Source organism: Monodon monoceros, unplaced genomic scaffold, assembly GCF_005190385.1.
Source record: "Monodon monoceros isolate NGI ecotype Baffin Bay Population unplaced genomic scaffold, NGI_Narwhal_1 Super_Scaffold_20, whole genome shotgun sequence".
NCBI classification, from domain to species: Eukaryota; Metazoa; Chordata; class Mammalia; order Artiodactyla; family Monodontidae; genus Monodon; species Monodon monoceros.
Window position 1 is genome coordinate 9,422,223 of NW_021703777.1, and position 25,094 is coordinate 9,447,316.

The window sequence follows — 25,094 nt, forward strand, 5'->3', positions numbered from 1 at the left end:
TGACTCAGAAAAAAAAATTAAAAGCCAGCTAAGAGAAATACATCCAAAATGGAGAGCCAAAATTCATGGTGAATATTTAGGATGAAAAAGAAACATTTAGGAATTTGTCTGAAAAAAATGAAATATAAATTTATTTTAGTTGATGATTGCAATGATGGTTTCAATACAAGGAATAGGTAAAGAATGGTCGTGTTAATTTGGGGAAGCAGTTTTGCAGACATAAAGATAAAATAGGAATATGCAACAGCTTTCAATTCACACTGACTTTCTGACCACCGTCATAAAGAGGATCTCTTATTAAAAAAATACTTCAGGGCTTCATCAGTTTCTTCAAGGACATCATCTGTGATATTCAAAGAATGATTTTTTGTTGTACAAAAAGAAATCTCTAGCTATTCTTTTCAATTTTTTCTTTTTCCATAAGTCTATGTCTTACAGTTCTAATTTGTCAATGGCTTTGTGTGTGTTTTGAGTGGTTTTCTACCTCACTTTCATGAATTCAGTGGAATCCTACAATTTTTGCATGCTCTGCACTTTCACTTTGGAATTTATTGCATTTTGTTTGCATTGCATTTTTCGTTGTTTACAATAAAAGCCTAATTCCTGAAAACATTGACATGATTTCTGGGGATCATTATGGTATTAACTGAGATGGGAAATTTAGTTGACTACTAATTTTACAAAAGATTAGTTTATTACAGAATATGTTCATATTAGGGTCATTTTGTCACCTCATACAACATCAACTAACAGGATTAGAACTAACAAGAACATCCTTAATATTGTGATACTTTCCTGTTTACTGGAATGCTGTATGTAGTTTTTGGGGTATGTTTCTAAACTTTCTTTTTCTCCATCTGGTGTTAGTTAACAAATCTGCCCTATTCAATGTATACATAGCTGTCTAGCACACTTTATTTTATTTCTTCTGTCAGAGTTCGGGTGGTGGTCGGGATGGCTGAGTTCACTGGAACATTTCTAGATAATCAGACATTTGTATCTATCTGAGCACTTAATATTCCTCTCAAGAATATTAAGGTTATCTTGATCATTATTAACTGAAGGTTTTTGTATTTTCATCCTCTGAGTTGGTATATTAATTCTGAATTTATTCCTTTACAAAAGAGGTCCCCTTAATAAATTCCAAATTATATTTTCGCACTAAACATAACCTCTTTTCCTTTTCTGATATCCTTGTTTAGCCACCTTATTTTAAATTAAGGATATAATTTCCCCTCCACCTCTATAGACAGTAAGAATACTTGCTGTAAATATAGCATCTAATAAAGAATATTCCTGTATTTCAGATAGCTTATGTTTTATAATCTTTAACTTTGTGAACAGATAGACCTTTATGGGTTTATGATGAGGAGAAAGGGATTTGTAATCTCTTATTTGACCATTTAAAATTCTTAAAGTAATTATACCAAAATTAGTGTTATTGTTACATAGTCGTTATACCTGTACATACTGCCAGGGCAATATAATGTAATTAATTTTATCTTTCAAACTTTATCTTTTTGAATGGATTTCAAGATGGATATTTATGTTAAAAAGCTGCATTGAAGAAAGGTTAACATTTAAATAATACTTATGTTGTATTTACAGATATGTACATTTATTTGTATATATGCATATCAAAATTAGAGACAATCATGATTAATCAAGTATTTAAAAACCAACCTGGTGAATTTGTGGTAAATGTTTAAGTTTCACCAGCACAAAATTAGGATTGGTTAATAATAATTTTTTCTTGAATATAATGACATAGAAATTAAAATGTGTTATTAGTCGATTACATCAAACAATTTTAAAGACATGTCTGTCCATATTGCTTTATTTAAAAAAAAATGCCAGTGAAAGAAGCTATCAGAAATTAAAATCAGATATTCTATATTCTACTTTGAGGTTAAGTTCAGGGTTAATTCAGAATCAAATGTATCTTTCTGAGCGTAGCGAGGAGAGGCCATTTCATACTTAATGCTGAATCTAGCTGTTTTACTCTATGAAATATTAATTACATGATCTTAAGGATAAGAATCTCTTTTATAGTACTTCTATAAGAGAAATAATTTTGTCATCATTGTATTTCATTTTCTTGATTGAATAGATACGTAGAATAAAATGCACTGCCGTGTTCTGACAAGATGAGGCTTTGATTAAATACTTCTTTGCAATCTTACAGTATTTTTAGCCTTTCAAATACAGGTCTAGTTCTGCTGTAAGCCTTCAGATATTTGGAAGCAATGTACTTAACTTCACTGGCTATTCAGCAGCCCTAGATATTAGGACCCTGATCTTTTAACATTCACCTTTAAATTATTTCACTTATGAACTTAGCTAAATATTTAAAACTGCAATCACCTGATAAAACACAGCTCTAATAAATGTAGCAGTTATTATAATGAAACTGAAAAGGGCCATCATCATTCGTCTTAAAATTACCATATTTCACATTATATGATTCAGTATAAAAGTACTGAAACAGATTTTTTTTTAAAGTGTAAAATCAATCCTCCCTCTCTTCCCCTTCCCTTCCTCCCTTCTTTCCTTCCCCTTTTCTTTCCTTCACAATTGTCATTAAAGAACTTAATATAATACTATTAATTGTCATTAGAGAACTAAAATTGACTGTTTTGTGGTTTAGAAAAGTCATGAAATTATTTCCTCTATATTGTTCATAAATCATTGTTGATTTCAGGTATGTATAATTTCACCTATATGTTCAAAAAACAGATTTTTAAATCGGGGTTCTTAATCTGATCAAACATTTTCCTTTTCAGATTTTATTTTATAGTAGTGAATTTTATGCTAACTCACAAAAATCAATTTATGTTGTTAATTTAACACAGCAACATCAATTGTCATATTTCATTATCTCACAAATATACATTGCCTCTTTGTTGAAAAACACATTCTGAAGTCAAGCTCAAAACATGAGGGAAATTCTTTCTATCCTATAATCCAGCTTAGTAGAAGTAGTAATATCCTCTTTTGCACTAAGTCAGAGCAACAGAAATACTCCCAGGGACAAGCAATAGTATACATTGAAGGGAAGGAGGCATCTGTGCATTTTTTCAGATTGTTGGGTCTCACGAACTGTGCTGTGATGGGAGTAGAGAAGATGGCCTATGGGTAAAAAAGTCCTCCCTCCATTTTTAAGAGTAATGCAAATTAAAAACATTTGTAGGTATATGGATACTACTCATATATGTTTTTGAAACATGGAATCCAATTAATCCAACACTTCCACATCATTTTGTGTCCAAACTCCCCACCGTCCCTACCTCCTACCGACTTTGAATGAGAAAGATTTTGTCTTGGAGTAGCGCTTTACCCAAACTTCAAAAAAGAACATTGGGGAGGGCCCACGAGACCTCTCTTCCATTTTGTAGATTCATGTCATCGGGTATGGAAGTCATGGTGGCAAACAATAAAAAACTACTAGGGATTTGGAGAGTACTGGACTTTAAAAAAAGTTCATTAAAAACACACTGAACAATCTTTTACATACTATGTATAATACTTTGTATTACTTAGTCATTATGTTTGCTTGAACAGATGTTATCACATTTGTGTTGCTGTTGAGGAAACTAAGAAATGAAAAAGTGAAGTGGTGGGGGAAGGGAGGGATGAATAGGCAGAGCACAGAGGATTTTTAGGGCAGTGAAAATACATTGTATGATACCATAATGATATATATGTGTCATTGTAAATTTGTCCAAACCCATAGAATTATAGAGTACATTAAAGAGTTTGGGGCAAAACTGTGATCGGCCATCACTGGTCTTTACAACATCTTGAACCTAAGACCATAGCTTTAATAATTATATGATATTCTAGCCCACAATTTAGGATATCCCAACATTTTTATTGATTTTTTGCATTTGTTTCCTCAGTCTTTGATGTTGTAGCAGAAAATGTCTATAAGTGTTTTCAAACTCAAATTACACTGAGAAATTCTCTTTCATGAATTCAAAACTAAGGAAAAGGAAGAGAAAAGAGTAAGAAGAGAGCTGTTATTGAAAAAGGGAGCTGATAAGATCTAGGTCAAGGAAGTGAAAATTTGATGTCTTTGGCTGGTGGTTGGCAAGTCATGTGTTCAGTCACTTTAATGACCCTAGGGGTATTTTTGTAAGAGTAAGCTTACACCTGCGAGAGCCCAGATTATGGTGGAAGATATACAGCCCATAGGCTGTCAGTTTTCCCTCCATTGGCCCTGTCACATGTTATATTCTACTATGGCACTTTTTCCTACCGAGCTTGGGTAGACCTCACAACTATTTTCAGTACTTCACTCCAAGTAGGCCCACTAATTAATTTAAGTTGTGCTTGAGGTGAAACGTAGCTCTCATTTTGGGTGTGGTATGGTCCAGTCATTATTGGGATGTGTTAAACTCAGGTGAATATAAAGATAAAGGCGTGTATATTCTGCTGGTTGCTTGTATTCTGAATTATTCTGGGATAAAAATAAGTAGACTGTATGCAAATAGTTTTGTCAGTGTGGTGTTGAAATTGGAGAAAAATATGGTAAGAATGTGAATCATATGTGAATCCGCTATGAAAAACTAAAGTATGGAAGCTAAGGGCTTCTAATATTCATCACATACTGGAAGAAGTAGCCACATAGCAGTGATTCAGAATGAAAAACAAAAAGTTTCCTAGGAAGATACTGAAATCCTCAAGAAGAATAGAGTGTAGAAATTGAATCAAAGAACTAGCACACTGCCTTGGGTGTTTCCATGATGAAGACAAATCTTGAGTTAGATTTTTTTTTCTGCTTCTTTCTGTACTGTTTCCCAATATTTTTTTTCATTATGTGGAAGTAGCTGGGACATATCAGGACACAGCAGCTAAGAGAAATGGTTCCCCATTCAACTATCTAATATGTGGCTAGCCATACGTACACCACCTGTCTGCTTCTCCTGATGATTAGTGTCATCCATAGGTTGAATATGATAAAAGTGTTCTAGAAACACCTTCTGGATGGGACTTGCTCTCTGAGGTAGCTGTGGCTTATATTCATGTGTGCTGAGAATGAAAATTGTATAATGTCTTTAAATTTCGGTATGTGACTTGTGAATGCTAGTCATATTAAGAGTTTATTGTGAAATTAATCTTTGGCATTTTCTCTGCCAAGGTAATCTAAGCAAAGAATCTAAAATTCTCATGCTAGATAAGAAGGATACTAGTCAAGGGACTGTTTTTCCAAGTAAATTTGTATCAGAGACGGGCATAAATACTCTTCAGAATCTCATGTTAGTAAAATATGAAGTAAAAAGGTATTTGCTAAACAAGATGAGGAAAGACAATTTCCAAGGAATTGGTAAAAGGAGATGATAAACCCACCAATCTCATTAAAGTAATTTTTCATATTTCAAGAATCTGAGAACTGGAGAGTAAAGCCACTATTCCAGATATAGTGGACAGATTATGATGATGAATGTTTTGGTCTCCAGAAAATATTTCCCTGAACAAGTAATGAGGTCATATCACACCCTATCTCTCCCTCCCTCCCTCTCTCTTCTTTCCTACCTTTCCTTCCTTCCTCTCTCTCTCCTGTACCTTCTTTTCTTTTCTTTTCTTTTTTATTCACAAGGACTAATTGAACCCAACACTAAGCAATGCCACAGCTCTGGATAGAAGAGGGAGGAAAGGGAATGAGAGAACTGTGTTGTTTTTTATTATGTAACTACCGGACCCACCCCCCCCCCCAATAAGTGGACCTCTGTTTTTGGGAGTTGAGGTTTGTGGACTCACACAAGATAATGTAGAAATCTAGAGGCTCTAAATCATATCTAAGCTAAGCCCTCTTTTACATGTGCACGTAAAATTTTCCAAATATCTTCTGTCCTTCAGTGAGAGTTACCAGAGTTTTTCCTTGCCAAGTTAGAAAATTAGAATCAGAAAGACAGACCCTTCTGACATGTGAGAATGTCTTTAACCTATTAATCTAAATATTTTATCACAGTGGTTGAAGAACCATTGGAACACTTACAGTAGAGATAAAGCCTTAGAGTCATGTTTCAGCATAGATTATTATCTTAGCAGTTCCATTCTTGTTGCTTTGCACATCACATGATCGCATTACACAGCCCAGTTTTTGTTCAAAATTAATTTGAAATTAAATAGGCCAAAAACATTTGAAATCATGCTTATATTTACATACATCTGTACTATTTTCATGTTGAAAATATATATATCTGTACTATAACATATATTTGTACTATTTTCATGTTGAAAAATATTTTAAATACAATGGTATCATTTTGTTTACTCAACAAATCTATCTATATAGTAGTATAGATGTTAAGAATTACCTGCATATTTTATCTGTATTTTTGACTTTTGCTGATTTGGGTTAAATAGTTTCCTCCGTCTGCTTCCCTAGCCCAGGTATTTTCATTTATCTCTTAATGAGAAAATAGAGGAAAAACCATAATCATGGCTAGTAAAGCAGTTCATGGGAATGAATCACTTACATTCTCAAGTCTATTTTTATCTGAGTTAGCTTTTTTCATTACTGTGTTGGAAAGTCTGAAAACTATGAATGGTAACTGGCCCATTCAAAACATATGTATAGATACATAAGTGTACAATTACTTCATAAGCCTGAACTTTTAAACTTGAACATAAGCAGAATTGTGTAACTGAGACAGCATTAGTTTACTCACTGAAAAAATCCAACTTGAGTCACCATGGGGATACCCATGATTGATGTGCCTGTTTGGCTGCATTTCACTGTCACACATTTTGATAGGATGAAAACACTATATTTCCTAAACCGAATTTTAAAAAAGCACTAAGGTTGACTGGGCAAAGCGTTCTGTTTTCAGTAGTAATGGGCTCAGATACCAGTATGTGAAGTGCAATTTATGTCTGCAATTTTGGGGAGCTAAGAACCATATGGTATCTTGGTTTTATATTTCCTGAATCAGCTTAATTGCATATGCATACCAATTAGACTTGAATAAATGTGTTTGAGTACTTTTTAGTTGTTGATATTTAGTTATAAAGCTTTTACTCCAGTTTCACCAAAAGCATTTCTAACTGTACTTGGGGTATATATTGCTTATCATTTTATATTAATGTATATCATCATACTCCATATTATTTCTTTTTATGCTTAATAAGAACACTGTTTTGTGTGTCTGTTTTTCTTAGTGGTTATTAATGTAAAAATAGTATACAAAATAGCCAGTCATTCTGTGAACTAGGTTAAATTATATATAAATACATGTATACATATGTTGTATATGTATTTTTATTGTTGCTAATAGTTCATTTCTATAATGCAACCTAGAAAATTAATGGCTTTTAACTTGTCATTAGTGTTTTTAAAGCATTTTGAATGTTAAGTAAATATAAGTACAGATACAGAACTGAAACTTGAGATTTATACTCATTGAAATAACTGACGTTTCAGATGCTCATCTCAGTTTACTCAAATTACCATATCAGCAGGGCTCTGTTACAAATTCCTAAATATTATTGTTCAATAAACCTATATACCCTGTTCTCATTACGTTACTGTGGAGGCTGTGCTCTTTATACTTCTTGGAGATAACTATTTAAAGGAGTTGTGTAATTCATGGAGGAGACCTTAGGGGTCACTGTATTTCACAAGGGTCAGATTAAGGCCCATTACTCCATTCAATTCACTCTTAGATCCTACTGACGCTGATAAAGAGTTTTCTATCTAGAAAAAAAGGGTTAGGAGTGCTGAGTGATCAGAGTTATCAAAGCCTTTGGTATAAGGTAGTAAAATGATTGTCATACAGCATTCTATAGGGTTGCTTTCTCCAGCTTTGAAAATAAATGTCTTTGCTGTATCTGGGTATTTATTTCCCATATACTTCTTGCCTGCAGTCTACTGTATGTAACAGTTATCTAGTGATAGCATGTTATTCTACTGACGTTATCGTTCAAGTGAACTTCTTAGTGAATCATCTTTCTCATAGAAATCCTAATACTTCATGGAATTTTGTGATTTAAAAGTATCACACCATCGATGTGACTTTAAAGTCAGATTCCATAGCAGTGTTTTGAGAGATTATGTTACTTATATACTACTAAGTATCTCTATTAAATGGAATTTGTAATATTCGGTTTAAATCCATTTTATTTTTGATTTATTCTTTCTTATATTTTGCAATTTCATTGTTTATAATAGGAAATGAAGCAGGCTTTATGATTTCAGTTAAATTGATAAATAAATTTCAATAAAGCCGAGGAATGATTACTTTGGGTCGTTAAAATAATTTATAGAATTCTTACAAATCCCTTGATAAATGCTTTCTTTATAAGCAGTTAACATAAAGAGAGAGGTAGTTAGCTTCTAATTAAAAAGCATATTATTTCTCAGGTAGAGTGAAAATTTGAAGCTTTATTTAATTTAAATTCAGTGAGCATTTATTATAAATATATTCCTTCTATCTTAGGGCTGTGTTGCCTCAGAGAAAAACTCATATTCATAACATTCAAAGTTACCTGCACTCTAGTCCCAAACTTTATCTCATTCTGAACTCACCACTTTGCACCTTATATTTAGTCATTAAACTAGTACAGTACACAATACCCAAATCCTATATGGACATAAAGAGTGTTTTGTTTGTTGATCAGTTTCTTTTTCCAGTGTCTGTCAAAGTGTCGTCTAGGGGGCTTCCCTGGTGGCGCAGTGGTTGAGAGTCCGCCTGCCGATGCAGGGGACACGGGTTGGTGCCCCGGTCCGGGAGGATCCCACATGCCGCAGAGCGGCTGGGCCCGTGAGCCATGGCCGCTGAGCCTGCGTGTCCGGAGCCTGTGCTCTGCAACGGGAGAGGCCACAGCAGTGAGAGGCCCGCGTACCGCAAAAAAAAAAAAAAAAAGTGTGGTCTAGGATCAGCAGCATCAGCAACATCTGGGAACTTACTAGAAGTGCAAACACTACTGTATCAGGTCTACTATTTCTGAAACCACGGGGTTGAGACCCAATAATATCTGTGTTTAAAAGCCTTCCAGGTGATTCTCATGAATACTACAATTTAAGACTAACATTTAAAAATACAGATGAATTACAGTTAAATGCAAAAATGAACTCATAAACATTTGAAGAAATAATAGGCAAACTTTCACCTTCTACTAGAAAAGAGAAAACGTTTCAAAGTGTAGAACACTGAAAAATAATGAAAGATGTGAATGTTTCAGATAGTGTAAAAACAAAGTATTCAAAATGTTAAAATATCAAAAATGAAATAGGAAACTATTTAAATATGTTAAAGAGCTATATTCTTAATATATAAAGAGAGTTAACAAATCAATAAGGAATAAGAGAAAACTCCTAAAGAAAAAGAATAAAGACAGTTTCTGGGACTTCCCTGGTGGCACAGTGGTTAAGAATCCGCCTGCCAATGCAGGGGACGTGGGTTCAAGCCCTGGTCTGGGAAGATCCCACATGCCACAGAGCAACTAAGCTCGTGTGTCACAACTACTGAGCCTGCGCGCTAGAGCCCGTGAGCCACAACTACTGAAGCTTGCGTGACTAGAACCCATGCTCTGCAACAAGAGAAGCCACCGCAATGAGAAGCCCGTGCACAGCAATGAAGAGTAGCCCCTGCTCGCCGCAACTAGGGAAAGCCTGCGCGCAGCAACGAAGACCCAATGCAGCCAAAAATAAATGAAAAAAAAAGTTTCCTTCTTTGTATAACTCTATACTGTGCTTTAAAAAATAACTCTTTTAATTAATACAAAATATGAGATTTTACATCTATATTCTTAGTGTGCTTTAGTTCATCACCATGTGAAAAGGGAATACAATTTTAATAATGTGCACACTATGATAAAAAGCATCTAAATTTTCCAGGGATCATGTTTGAAAAGGGGGAAAATTTTTTTAAATTATTGGAACCAAGAGAACATTTGCATTTATTTTATGGTGAGTAGAAAGAATGCTTTCTTATGCATTAGAAATCATGTTTCTAGTCCTTGTTGTAATGTTCCCTAGCAAGTAATTATCTCATGTTAGCTTCCAGGTTCTTCCTTGGTTAGCTTAGATTTGTGGTGTTCAATCTTTAGCATGCATCAATGCATCAGAATCATCTGGGGATATTGGAAATTGTGTATATTGTGGGATGAGACACCCACAGGTTCTCATTAAGCATTTCTGTGGATGTGGCCCCCAAATTTGAATTTCTAATGATTTTCCAGGTGATGCTGATGCTGCTGGACTGGGAATTATACTTTGAGAACCACTGGCTTTAATGATCCTCAGTTAGGCCCAGGGCTTTATAGCTTTTGTATCCCATGGTCTAATGACAAGTAGATAAAGAGAGAGAGAAAGGAAAAGAGCATCCTCAGTGTGCAGCCTGAAACAGACTTTTTTTTAAATTGAAGTATAGTTGCTGTACAATAAGTTATAGGCATACAATATAGTGATTCACAATTTTTAAAGTTTATATTCCCTTTATAGTTTTATAAAATATGGACTATATTCCCCGTGTTGTACAGTGTATCCTTGTAACTTATTTTATACCTAAGAGTTGGTACCTCTTACTCCTCTGCCCTTATGTTGCCCCTCCCCACTTCCATCTCCCCACTGGTAGCCACTGCTTTGTTCTCCATATCTGTGAGTCTGCTTTTTTTTGTTATATTCACTAGTGTGTTGTATTTTTTAGATTCCACATATACGTGACATCATACAGTATTTGTCTTTCTCTGTCTAATTTATTTCACTTAGCATAATGCCCTCCAAGTCCATCCATGTTTCTGCAAATGGCAAAATTTCATTCTTTTTTATGGTCAGTAGTATACTATTGTATGTATATACCACATCTTCTTTATCCATTCATCTATTGATGGACACTTAGGTTGCTTCCATATCTTGGCGATTGTAAATAATGCTGTTATGAACATTGGGGTACATGTATTTTTTTGAATTAGTGTTTTTGTTTATTATAAAATCATGTGGTAGTTTTAATTTTTTGAGAAACCTCCATACTGGTTTCCACAGTGGCTGCGCCAATTTACATTCCTACTGACAGTGTATGAGGGTTCCCTTTTCTACACATCCTCGCCAACATTTGTTATTTGTGTTCATTTTGATGATAGCTATTCTGACAGGTGTGAGGTGATAGCTCATGGTGGTTTTGATTTGCATTTGCCTGATGGTTAGTGATGTTGAACATCCCTTCATTGAATGTTTGTTGGATAAATGAACTCCTCAGGTGCTTCCCTGTATTTTGCATTCTCCTTTATGCCTAGTACCTATCCCCCACTTTGTAGGAGATTTTAATATAAAGTATGCTGAATCATTTACTTGTAAACAGATTTATATTCTTTGGAAATGTCCTGTCTCTGTGTCAGTACTCTTCACCAAGTTGCCTGCTTTCTTTGCTTGATTTTTAAAACTGCGACTGCTCTTACTTTATGTGGCCTCAAGTGAATTAATCATTGCAGAGTGGAAGAGAGACATCTTGAGGACAAATAAACGTAGTGCGATTAGACACTTGTGCCTCTGGTGGCTTCAGCCATAGTGTGTTGCTATGGTTATTTACTAAATGATACTCTAGTAGCCTGAAAGAGTTTCTAGGCTTCAGAACAGCTTCATTTCTTACCAAGAAGAGATTTACACGTAGGACTTTGGTCCAGGTGCACTGATAATAGAAGCTGTACAGCCTTCGGACTGAAATCCAGTACATCACCTGGGGTTCTTCCATTAATAAAAATTCCAAAAACTGGCAAGCCCATAACAGGGGTATTGAATGCTATCAAATTATTATTTAGGAATAAAATGGATTAGTTACCTTTATAATAGTTTAATATAAAATTGCTTTTTTAAACAGAAATGATTAAAACTACCTAAATGTTTAACCTTAAGTAATTTATGGTAACTCCCCTTAAGAAATACCCACCATCTAAACATTTATGAAGAGTTGATAATATGTGAGAAATTGCTTAGAAAATATAGCATTGTATATACACTTTATCTCAATGATGTAAAAATTACCGAAGAAAGATCTTCTTCAAGGCTTTGTATTACTTACTGTGTTAACTGAGACTATTGAGAGTTAAGTAAGACAGAATTGTATAGCGTGAGAATGCAGTTCCCATATGTATATGTTTCAGTTAACATAGTGCCACGTGAAGTGAAGATTCCCTGCATTTAAAAGTATACTAGGGACTTCCCTGGTGGTGCAGTGGTTGAGAGTCTGCCTGCTGATGCAGGGGACGTGGGTTTGTGCCCCAGTCCAGGAGGATCCCACGTGCCATGGAGCGGCTGGGCCCATGAGCCATGGCCACTGAGCCTGTGCATCTGGAGCCTGTGCTCCGCAATGGGAGAGGCCACAACAGTGAGAGTCCCGCATACCGCAAAAAAATAAATAAATAAATAAATAACAGGATAGCCTCATCCAACAGAGGACAGACAGCAGAAGCAAGAAGCAACAGAGGGCAGACTGCAGCCTGTGGAAAGAAAGCCACATTCACAGAAAGACAGACAAAATGAAAAGGCAGAGGACCATGCACCAGATGAAGGAACAAGATAAAACCCCAGAAAAACAACTAAATGAAGTGGAGATGGGAAACCTACCAGAAACAGAATTCAGAATAATGACAGAGAGGGTGATCCAGGACCCCTGAAAAAGAATGGAGGCAAAGATCGAGAAGATGCAAGAAATGTTTCACAAAGACCGAGAAGAATGAAAGAACAAACACATAGAAGAACTAAAGAATAAACAAACAGAGATGAACAATACAATAACTGAAATGAAAAATACACTAGAAAGAATCATTAGCAGAATAACTGAGGCAGAAGAACGGATAAGTGACTTGGAAGATAAAATAGTGGAAATAACTAGTGCAGAACAGAATAAAGAAAAAAGAATGAAAAGAATTGAGGACAGTCTCAAGAGACCTCTGGGACAACATTAAATGCACCAACATTCGAATTACAGGTGTCCCAGAAGAAGAAGAGAATAAAAAGGGACTGAGAAAATATTTGAAGAGATTATAGTCAAAAAATTCCCTAACATGGGAAAGGAAATAGCCACCCAAGTCCAGGAAGCACAGAGAGTCCGAGGCAGGATAAACCCAAGGAGAAACATGCCAAGACACATAGTAATCAAATTGACAAAAATTAAAGACAAAAATTATTGAAAGCAACAAGGGAGAAACGACAAATTATATACATGGGAACTCCCATAAGGTTCAAATAATATACATGGGAACTCCCATAAGGTTAACAGCTGATTTCTCAGCAGAAACTCTACAAGCCAGAAGGGCGTGGCATGATATATTTAAAGTGACGAAAGGGAAGAACCTACAACCAAGATTACTGTACCGGCAAGGATCTCATTCTGATTTGACAGATAAAAGCTTTACAGACAAGGAAAAGCTAAGAGAATTCAGCACCACCAAACCAGCTCTACAACAAATGCTAAAGGAACTTCTCTAAGTGGAAAACACAAGAGAAGAAAAGGACCTACAAAAACAAACCCAAAACAATTAAGAAAATGGTAGTAGGAACATACATATTGATAATTACCTTAAACGTGAATGGATTAAATGCTCCAGCCAAAAGACACAGGCTTGCTGAATGGATACAAAAACAAGACCCATATATGTGCTGTCTACAAGAAACCCACTTCAGACCTAGGGACACATACAGACTGAAAGTGAGGGGATGGAAAAAGATATTCCATGCAAATGGAAATCAAAAGAAAGCTGAAGTAGCAATTCTCATATCAGACAAATTAGACTTTAAAGTAAAGAGTATTACAAGAGACAAAGAAGGACACTACATAATGCTCAAGGGGTCAATCCAAGAAGAAGATATAACAATTATATATGTACCCAACATATAGGAGCACCATAGGTGCACCTCAATACATATGGCAACTGCTAACAGCTATAAAAGAGGAAATTGACAGTTACACAATAATACTGGGGGACTTTAACACCTCACTTACACCAATGGACAGATCATCCAGACAGAAAATTAATAAGGAAACACGAGCTTTAAATGACACAATAGACCAGATAGATTTAATTGATATTTATAGGACATTCCATCCAAAAACAGCAGATTACACTTTCTTAAGTGCACACGGAACATTCTCCAGGATAGATCACATATTGGGTCACAAATCAAGCCTTGGTAAATTTAAGAAAATTGAAATCATATCAATCATCTTATCTGACCACAATGCTATGAGATTAGAAATCAGTTACAGGGAAAAAAATGTAAAACAAACACATGGAGGCTAAACAATATGTTACTAAATAACCAAGAGATCACTGAAGAAATCAAAGAGGAAATGAAAGATCACCTAGAGACAAATGACAATGAAAACACGATGATCAAAAACCTACGGGATGCAGTAAAAGCAGTTCTAAGAGGGAAGTTTATAGCAATACAATCCTACCTCAAGAAACAAAAAAATCTTGAACAATCTAACCTTACACCTAAAGCAACTAGAGAAAGAAGAACAAACAAAACACAGTTAGTAGAGGGAAAGAAATCGTAAAGATCAGAGCAGAAATAAATGAAATAGAAACAAAAAAGCTATAGCAAAGATCAATAAAGCTAAAAGCTGGTTCTTTGAGAAGATAAACAAAATTGATAAACCTTTAGCCAGAATCATCAAGAAAAAGAGGGAGAGGACTCAAATCAATAAAATTAGAAATGAAAACGGAAAAGTTACAGCGGACACTGCAGAAATACAAAGCCTCCTAACAGACTACTACAAGCAACTCTATGCCAATAAAATGGACAACCTAGAAGTTATGGACAAATTTGTAGAAAGGTATAACCTTCCAAGACTGAACCAGGAAGAAACACAAAATATGAACTGATCAATCACAAAAAATGAAATTGAAACTGTGATTTAAAATTTTCCAACAAAGTCCAGGACCAGGTGGCTTCACATGTGAATTCTATCAAACATTTAGAGAAGAGCTACCACCCATCTTTCTCAAACTCTTCCAAAAAATTGCATGGGAAGGAACACTCCCAAACTCATTCCATGAGGCCACCATCACCCTGACACCAAAACCAGACAGAGATACTATAAAAAGAGAAAGTTATAGACCAATATCACTGATGAATATAGATGCAGAAATCCTCAAGTAAATACTAGCAAACAGAATCCAACAACACATTAAAAGGATCATACACCATGATCAAGTGGGATTTATCCCAGGGATGCAAGGATTCTTCAGTATACACAAATCAATCAATGTGATACACCATCGTAACAAATTGACGAATACAAACCATATGATCTTCTCAATAGATGCAGGAAAAGCTTTTGACAAAATTCAACACCCATTATGATGAAAACTCTCCAGAAAGTGGGCATAGAGGGAACCTACCACAACATAATAAAGGTCAGGCCATATATGATAAACCTCAGCAAACATCATTCTCAATGGTGAAAAACTGAAAGCATTTCCTCTAAGACCAGGAACAAGACATGGATGTCCACTCTCACCACTCTTATTCAACATATTTTTGGAAGTACTAGGCACGGCAGTCAGCAAAGAAAAAGAAATAAAAGGAATCCCAGTTGGAAAAGAAGAAGTAAAACTGTCACTGTTTGCAGATGACATGATGATATACATAGAAAATCCTAAAGATGCCACTAGAAAACTACTAGAGCTAATCAATGAATTTTGTAAAGTTGCAGGATACAAAATTAATGCACTGAAATGTCTTGCATTCCAATACACTAACAACAAAAGATCAGAAAGAGAAATTAAGGAAACAATCCCATTCACCATTGCAAGAAAAGAATAAAATACCTAGGAATAAACCTACCTGAGGAAGTTAAGACCTGTACTCAGAAAACTAGAAGACACTGATGAAAGAAATCAAAGATGACACAAACAGGTGGAGAGATATACAATGTTCTTGGATTGGAAGAATCAATATTGTGAAAATGACTGTAGTACCCAAAGCAATCTACAGATTCAGTGCAATCCCTATCAAATTACCAATGGCATTTTTTACAGAACTAGAACAAAAGATCTTAAAATTTGTATGGAGACACAAAAGACCCCGAATAACCAAAGCAGTCTTGAGGGAAAATAATGGAGCTGAAGGAATCAGACTCCCTGACTTCAGACTGTACTGCAAAGCTACAGTAATCAAGATAATATGGTACTGGCACAAAAACACAAATATAGATCAATGGAACAGGAAAGAAAGCCCAGAGATAAACTCATGCATCTGTGGTCAACTAATCTATGACAAAGGAGGCAAGGATATACAATGGAGAAAAGACAGTGTCTTCAGTAAGTGGTGCTGGGAAAGCTGGACAGCTACATGTAAAAGAATGAAATTAGAACACTCTCTAACACCATACACAAAAATAAACTCAAAGTGGATTAGAGGCCTAAATGTAAGACTGGACACTATAAAATTCTTAGAGGAAAACATAGGAAGAACACTCTTTGACGTAAATCACAGCAAGATCCTTTTTGGCCCACCACCTAGAATAATGGAAATAAAACCAAAAATAAACAAATGACACCTAATGAAACTTCAAAGCTTTTGCACAGCAATGGAAACCATAAACAAGAGGAAAAGACAACCCTCAGAATGGGAGAAAATATTTGCAAACGAATCACCAGACAAAACATTAATCCCCAAAATATATCAACAGCTCATGCAGCTCAATATTAAAAAAACAAACAGCCCAATCCAAAAGTGGGTGGAAGACCTAAATAGACATTTCTCCAAAGAAGACATACAGATGGCCAAGAGGCACATGAAAAGCTGCTCAGCATCACTAATTATTAGATAAATGCAAATCAAAACTACAGTGAGGTATCAACTCACCAGTTGATAGAATGGGCATTATCAGAAAATACAAACGAGAAATGCTGGAGGGGGTGTGGAGAAAAGGGAACCCTCCTGCACTGTTGGTGGGAATGTAAATTGATATAGCCACTATGGAGAACAGTATGGAGGTTCCTTAAAAAACTAAAAATAGAATTACCACATGACCCGACAATCCCACTACTGGGCATATACCCCGAGAAAACCTTAATTCAAAAAGACACATGCACCCCAATGCTCATTGCATCACTATTTACAATAGCCAGGTCATGGAAACAGCGTAAATGTCCACTGACAGACGAATGGATAAAGAAGATGTGGTACATATATACAATGGAATATTACTCAGCCATAAAAGCAATGAAATTGAGTCATTTGTAGAGACGTGGATGGATCTAGGGACTGTCATACAAAGTGAAGTAAGTCAGAAAGAGAAAAACAAATATAAATGCATATGTGTGGAATCTAGAAAAATGGTGCAGATGAACCGGTTTTGCAAGGCAGCAATAGAGATATAGATGTAGAGAACAAATGTAACTTTTCCCCAAGGGGGGAAAGTGGTGGGGGGGCATGGTGGTGATGGGATGAATTGGGAGATTGGGATTGACATACATACACTAATATGTATAAAATAGATAACTAATAAGAAGCTGCTGTATAAAAAATTTTAAAAGCTTAAAAGAAGAAAAAAATATACTGAGCACCATGGATGGGATTGGATGCTTTTCAGTTTTTATATTTTCCTGTATTCTCCATATTTCCCAATTTTCTAACTTTGTGATCAGAAATGAATTTATATTTAAAGGCTATATTGTTGGAACACTTTATTTTCAATTTGAAAAAGACATATTACTTATGAGACAATATTTCATCATAATTTAAGACTTTGGGTATCTGTTTTCCATTTATCTATTCCATATTGACTTTACTATTATGATGGTCATTTTGAGTAGCACTTCTTTCCCCAGTTAGAACAAACAACAAACAAATTAACAACAATATCAAAAAAAAAAGAAGACAAAAACCCTAGGTATCTTCTTTGATTCCTCTCTTTCTCTCATCCCTCCCATCCCATCCATCAGCAGTTCTTGGTGCTCCCATCAAGATAACCAAGTCTGTTACCTTGTTTATTTGTACTATGACTATCCAAGCCAGGCCACCATCATCTCTCCTTTGACTATTGCAGTAATTTTCTAACTGGCTGGCTACTCCTACAACCCACTCTCCACCAAGAGGGTATCTCTTTTAGCTTGCTGATGGGCTTGCCCTAGCAGTTGGAATCACATCCAAGCATATTACCATGGTCTGTGAGGCCTTATGGGATCTGGCACTCTACCTTCCTGACCTGCTTCATCTCATACTCTCATTCCCTTGCAAACTCAGGCTTGCCCTGGGGAGTTTGTCCTTGATGGTGCCTTTGCTGGAAATGCTCTCTCACTGATCTTCATTCATCTCAAATATCTTCACCTCCACACTTTCCCCTTCAGTTTTTATCACTTTACTGTGATCCCGCAATTATTTTCTATGTAATATATATGATTATCCAAGATCTATCTTGTTCATTTGATTTCTTGCTTATATTCTGTCTACCTCAGTGCAATAGTTGCTCCATCAAAAAAAGACCTATTGTCCCTTATTCTCTTTTGCATCCTCTGTACCTAGAAGACAGTGTGGCTCCCATTTTTGAATTATTTGCATAGAAGAATCCACTGAGCACTTTGTGTATGCTAGAGCAGTGGTATTCAGAGTGTAGTATAATAACCCAGGGTCTCACAATCTTCTCCTGGCCTCCATGTACACGCATATATTTAAGAGAATTAATTTCTCGACCCTCAATTTCCAGTTGCGATTTTCCATATAATTTCCTTGCTTGAGAAGCTTCTGATGTTTGCCAGTTCATCTTCCTTATTTTGCCTTTCACAGTCTCCCACTCTACAAAAAAGAATAAAAAGGCAAGCTTCTCATCTCTTCTGAATCTTTATAGGGTGCATTGTCTAGTTTTTAAAAATCTCCGGGGTATCGGTCGAAGTTTTAATTCTTCAGGGAGTCCCGTGAGCACTTCCTACAGAAATGTTGCAGGGGATGACATCTTATTTCACAGAAGAGGAGTATTCCAAGTCACCCTCCTCCTTCCTCCCTCCACCTGCCCTCCTCCTTTTTCTATTAGATTCCAGAAATGAGTAAGGGAGAATATTGACTTGGAGCATTAACAGGTTTATTTGATGATTTAAACCTTTGCTTCTGAAGAAGAATCTTCATTGGCTGGTTGGTGTGACAATGAGGATTGCTTTTTCCAATTAGATTATAGTGAAATAATACATTTACATCTCTTTTCCTTAAACCAAATGAGCTAAATATGCTGCTTGACAGTATTAATGAAAATATGTTTAAAGCACATACAGCATATAGAGCTTGCCAGAAAAATACGTCCTTTGCCATATTTAAACTAATGGGAAAATTGTTAGTGTTTAAAGTGTGCTAAGGATTATATAGATTTTCAGTTTAATAGAACAAGTTTGAAATTATTGTGTGAAATAATGTGATCAACATAAGATTATTCAAGATAATCTCAGCATAAAATGCACTTGAATAGAAGAAAAATAAAAAGAGAGTTTGTCTTTCACATAGAATGTTCAGATTTATTATCTCTATCTTTCCTCATTTTCAGGCTAGCAGTACAGTTCTTTTTCCTAAGGGTTGGTGGAGGGTTATGATCCTATTCTATTTAGATATACACTCATCCACATACACGCTATCTTTTTTTTAATTAAAATTTCTTTCTCCTTCCTTCCTTCCTTCCTTCCTTCTTTCTTCCTGTGTTGGGTCTTCGTTGCTGCGTGCGGGCTTTCTCTAGTTGCGGCGAGCAGGGGCTACTCTTCATTGTGGTGCGTGGGCTTCTCATTGTGGTGGCTTCTTTTGTTGCTGAGCATGGGCTCTAGGGTGCATGGGCTTCAGCAGTTGTGGCACGCAGGCTCAGCAGTTGTGGCACGCAGGCTCAGCAGTTGTGGCACATGGGCTTAGTTGCTCCGTGGCATGTGGAATCTTCCTGGACCAGGGATCGAACCTGTGTCCTCTGCATTGGCAGGTGGATTCTTAACCACTGCCCCACCAGGGAAGTCCTGATACATGCTATCTTAACTTGTAGCTCACGTAGAAGCAAAGAAGCCTTATTAAGAGAAAATTCTAGAAAGAGTATTGCTTCAATAGATTTCCCATTCAAGGCATCACATTCTTGAGATGGATAGGTTTCTATTTCAAATTCTTGAAGTAGAAAAGTTGGATTCACTTTATATAATTTTGTAGTAATACAAATCGCTAACATTTTTTGTGTGCTTCCTCTCTGTTGGACACAGGTCTAAGCACTTAACACACATTAGCTCTTTTAATCCTCATAATAGTTAATTCTGTTATGGCAGGTGCTGTTTATTTCTTCATTTCACACATAGTGACACTGAGGCTAAGAGGGAGATTAAGTACTTTTTTCAAAATTAATGAGTGTAAAACGAAATTGAGTTATTTGTAGTGAGGTGGATGGACCTAGGGACTGTCATACAGAGTGAGTGAAGTAAGTCCAAAAGAGAAAAGCAAATACCATATGCTAACACATATATATGGAATCTAAAGAAAAGAACGACGATGGTTCTGAAGAACATAGGGACAGGACAGGAATAAAGATGCAGACGTAGAGAATGGACTTGAGGACACGGGGAGGGGGAAGGGTAAACTGGGATGAAGTGAGAGAGTGGCATGGACATATACACACTACCAAATGTAAAATAGCTGGTGGGAAGCAGCCGCATAGCACAGGAAGATCAGCTCGGTGCTTTGTGACCACTTAGAGGGGTGGGATAGGGAGGGTGGGAGGGAGATGCAAGAGGGAGGAGTTATGGGGATATATGTATATGTATAACTGATTCACTTTGTTATACAGCAGAAACTAACACACCATTGTAAAGCAATTATACTCCAATAAAGATGCTAAAAACAAGCAAACAAAAACAAAATTAGTGAGTGTAGAAACCAGAATCCAAACCAGAAATGTGGATTCTGAAATGTAACCTATATATTTTACAGGACAAAACCAGAATGAGATTTTAAGATGTTGAGAAGAAAGCCAAAAAAAATATTTTGAGACAGCTCTGACCCTTATTCTGTAATCCATTATATTATTATTTATTTATATTGTATACTCTATGCTATCTACATGACATGGTATCCAAATACTGTTATGTGGTTTCTCCATAAGCAAAGCAAGCAGGGGCCCCTATAGGTTCTTATTTCAGTTTCTGGGGAACCTTCTGCTTGTTGTATGACATTCTTTCTTTATTCTTTTTAATCTTGGATGCCTGCTCCTTTCTTTGAATATTTTATTATGAATCACAAAATGTTCTTAGATCCTACTTATGCCCTTGTTTAATATTCAGTCTTGGACATGCAACTGTTGGCCTAGGAAAGTCTGTAGGATGACACAACCATTTCTTTCTCTCCTGCCTCCCTCCCCGCCCCCATCTCTCTTTTGCTTGTGAACTCAACACTTTGTACGTTCTTTGCTAATGGATGCATTCTCTCTGCAGAATTAATATTCCTGTGACCAGTTGTTTAACTTAAGAGTCATTTAAAACTCCTCTTGATACCTGGCAGTGGCTCTGTCATTGGAATACTGATATGGAATACTAAGCCTCTCCCAATTACACACTGTTAGGGCAGCAATAGCATTAAGAATAGTGCCATTTAATATCTTATAATATGAGGCAGAAAGATATGAATTCACAGTTTGTCTTCAGCATCATAAATCCATGATTCAAATCTCAGCTTTACCTCTCAGACCCCACATTTGTTTATCTGATAAGAATAATTATAGTTACCTAACAAAGTTGTCAGGAGGATTAAAATGAAATAACATATGCACTCACTAAATGTGAGGTCACCTCTTCCAGGGATATGTGACTAAATTTTTTAAAAAACCACATAAGGGAAACAAAAAATCTTTTATGTTAATGTAGCTTCTTGAAAAGAAAACTTATTTTAAAGTTATACAAAAATGGTAACAATATTATATAGATGTATCAGATGCTTATAGACCCAGAATCTTTTTGTTTGTTTTAAATAAGGACATGTCTCTGGCAATGACAGAGTCTCTACTTTTGTTTGGATTAGTTAATTCCATTATCAGGAACACTGAGCTCTATAAATGTTAGTGCAGCTATTTGTCTTTGAATGAGGTACTTAACCAATCTGGATTTCAGTTTCTTCATCCTCAAAGAGAAGTACATCTTCCAAATGTCAAATTCTATTCAGTAGTTATTCACCAAAGCAGAACTCACAATTTCCAAGATGCAAAATCTCCATGTAGTGGCAGCTCAAGTCAGGCACATCGCCTTTGCTACCAGCTACTACAGCTAGAACCCTTTTGGCATAAGCATAGGTCCTTCTCTCCTGGGTTCTTTTTTACTAATTGTTCTATCAAATTAACAGTATAAATCAGTATACATTCAGTATCAGTTAGTCATTCCTTATGGCGGTCTTTGATGTGGGACCATAGTCTCACAAGACAACTTAGTAAATTTATTAACAAAGTTTAAGTTTTTTTTTTTTTAAGAAAGAAACGGGCTTAATTTATTATGTCCCTTTTGTTGTAATATATGTTATATAATTCCTCCTAAAATAAATAAAATTTTAAGTTAACAACTTAGGGAATAAAACATGCTTTAATACATTTAATAAAATCTTTTAATTATATTTTACGGATCTAGAGTAAATCTATTGTTTTAATATTAGGCTTTTCTACCAATTTAAAATTTATCTCAACATAATCTGAAATAATTTCAATCTGATACTATATTATATCTGAGGATTTTATTACTAAAATATCATATGAAATAAAAGCCATGCCTCTTTTTCCCCTAGATTCTAAAATCTATACCCCTGTTCTAATTCATGAATTACAAAAACCAGAATTTTAAATAATGAAAGTTTGAAAATATGTATATGATTTAGTCAAGTTCAGTGATTACATAGGCAAATACAAGGTAAGTGGAAGAAACTTACTATCATATTTCTAATTTTATCATGTAACAAACAGACTGCATTCCCAGATGTACTTTTGCTCTCTTTTTTATAAAATACACTATATCTGTTTGTTTATAATGGGACATTATTTTTATCTTCCTATTTATGGGACAATACTGAATCTAGTTTGTTATTAACTTTGAACTAGAAAAAATTATATTCAGAATGACATTTTATTGTCAGATGTGTGTATGTATCCTGCATTTCACAGATTTTGTGCATGTATTTTAATGAATTAGAGGGCCTCACAAAATTAATCTATTCAGTCCTCTAGTTTTATGAATGGGGAAGCAGTTCAAGAGAAATTAGATCCACAGATATATTGTGAAACAATGTCATTGCTGAATGTGACCATTATATGTTGAGTTCAGAAACAACACTTAAAAAAAGGACAAATCTAAGATTCTGTTTTAAAAATGATTCTGACAGAATTTGTACTTCAAGCCAACATATAACTGAATGGAAATTGGTATATTCTTTAATACGCTACCATTTGTATTATAAAGAATACAACTACAACAGTATTTATAACAAAAGCGAGGCAGTAATGATTTGCAGATATACTCATTTCTTTTTTTCCTCCTTACCAGACCAATACTGACTTTCAATTTATTCATCTAATATTTATATTTGAACTGGACCATACATTGAAATGTTCGATTCTGTATTACTCCATATGCTGATTTGTATTGTCAAGTGTCTGTATTACTGATATTTTGTACACAGACCCAGACATACACATATTTATGAATGTTGAGTGTATTAACTTTTAAATTTAATCTCCTAATATATATTCTAATTTGTATTTCAAAAATTCTTTTCCTCCAGTTTTTGTATTATCTTACATTGATACATAATTTTCCTTATTCATATTTGTGTCTGTGACCATGAGCTGCTCTGTACAATATTGTAAGAAAAATTTTTAAATTAAGTGATAGATATTTACAACATATAACAGGAACAAGATATGCTACCAGCTTCATACACCTTTTGCACTAATTTTTTCCCTACAAAGCAACATATGATCTACTATTATTTCAAAAACAATGAAAAACTATTGGCAAATAAATAATAAATTTGAATTGATATATATGAATGTGAATTTCCTTTAACAGATGCCTTATTATGTAGTCTATATAAAAGTTAAAAACTAAAAAACTCTTATTTTTGCTAGAAGAAAAAAGATTTAATTTGAAAGTGCATTTGGAGACTTTAAGACTTTAATTTTTCATTTACATAAAAGTCTTTGTGATATTTTTAATTAACTGCCCAATAAATCTTAAATTGGTTTTGAAAGTTACAAGAAAAAAAATTGACTATTGCTAAAAAGGAAGATCTTCTGCACCCTCTGCTGGTACGTTTGCACAACTACAGGTTATTTATTTTAAACTTGGTCATTTTCTTTTTAGTAAAAAAATAAAATGTGAGGCAAATCCAGTGATTTTAGTATTTAGAAAACAAATAAACTGTTATAAATGAAGCATTCCTTTGAACTAATAACCGACTTGTTTGGTTCGTTTACTAGCCTTCGAAAGAATTATATGATGGCATCAATTTATTGTCAATGAGTAAACGTCATAATGTCACATGCTTCCAAATCATATAATTCCAATTTATTAGCCAACTATATAATCTGTGGTGGTTTAATATGTGTATTATGGAAATACTAAAACATTAAAAAGATTGTGAAAAGCCTAGAACAAATTATTTGTGTCTGAACTATCACTGACAACAGTTAGATGAATTATCATATGGTAAAGGAATAGTGAATTTTTTTAAAAGGATGGAAGTAGCTTTCAATAGTGAAATGAAATAGAATTTGAGTTTTTACCAAAGTAAATTTCAATTTATAAACATACATTTTGGACTGATGGTCACATAAAACATGAATTTTAGTGTTAAGAATGTAGGTTCATGAAAAATACAAAGTCTTTATATTAATGTAAGGATTCTTGGCACTTCTGTAAGTCTTATTTATTTAAATACTTTGTGTTACAATTTAAAAGATTTGAAGAGTTTATTAAAACACTCAGAATTGATTTTTGTATTTTGTCATATTTGGTCAGATTATTTTTATAAAAATAATTTCCCACATTCTCATTCTCTTTCAGAGGCAGCTACTTTATTTTTGTATATCCTTCAAATTATTTTAACACATTTACATGCCTATAATTATGTAATTTTGATAGGCCATATGTTTTTATACTAT

General features: G+C 34.8%; 1 protein-coding gene across 4 annotated transcripts in view; it reads left to right on the forward strand.

Annotated features, from left to right (window-relative positions):
* Positions 1–25,094, forward strand: part of CCSER1 (coiled-coil serine rich protein 1) — a 1,246,259-nt gene that overhangs the window by 120,198 nt on the left and 1,100,967 nt on the right. The gene's annotated exons all lie outside the window — the stretch shown is intronic.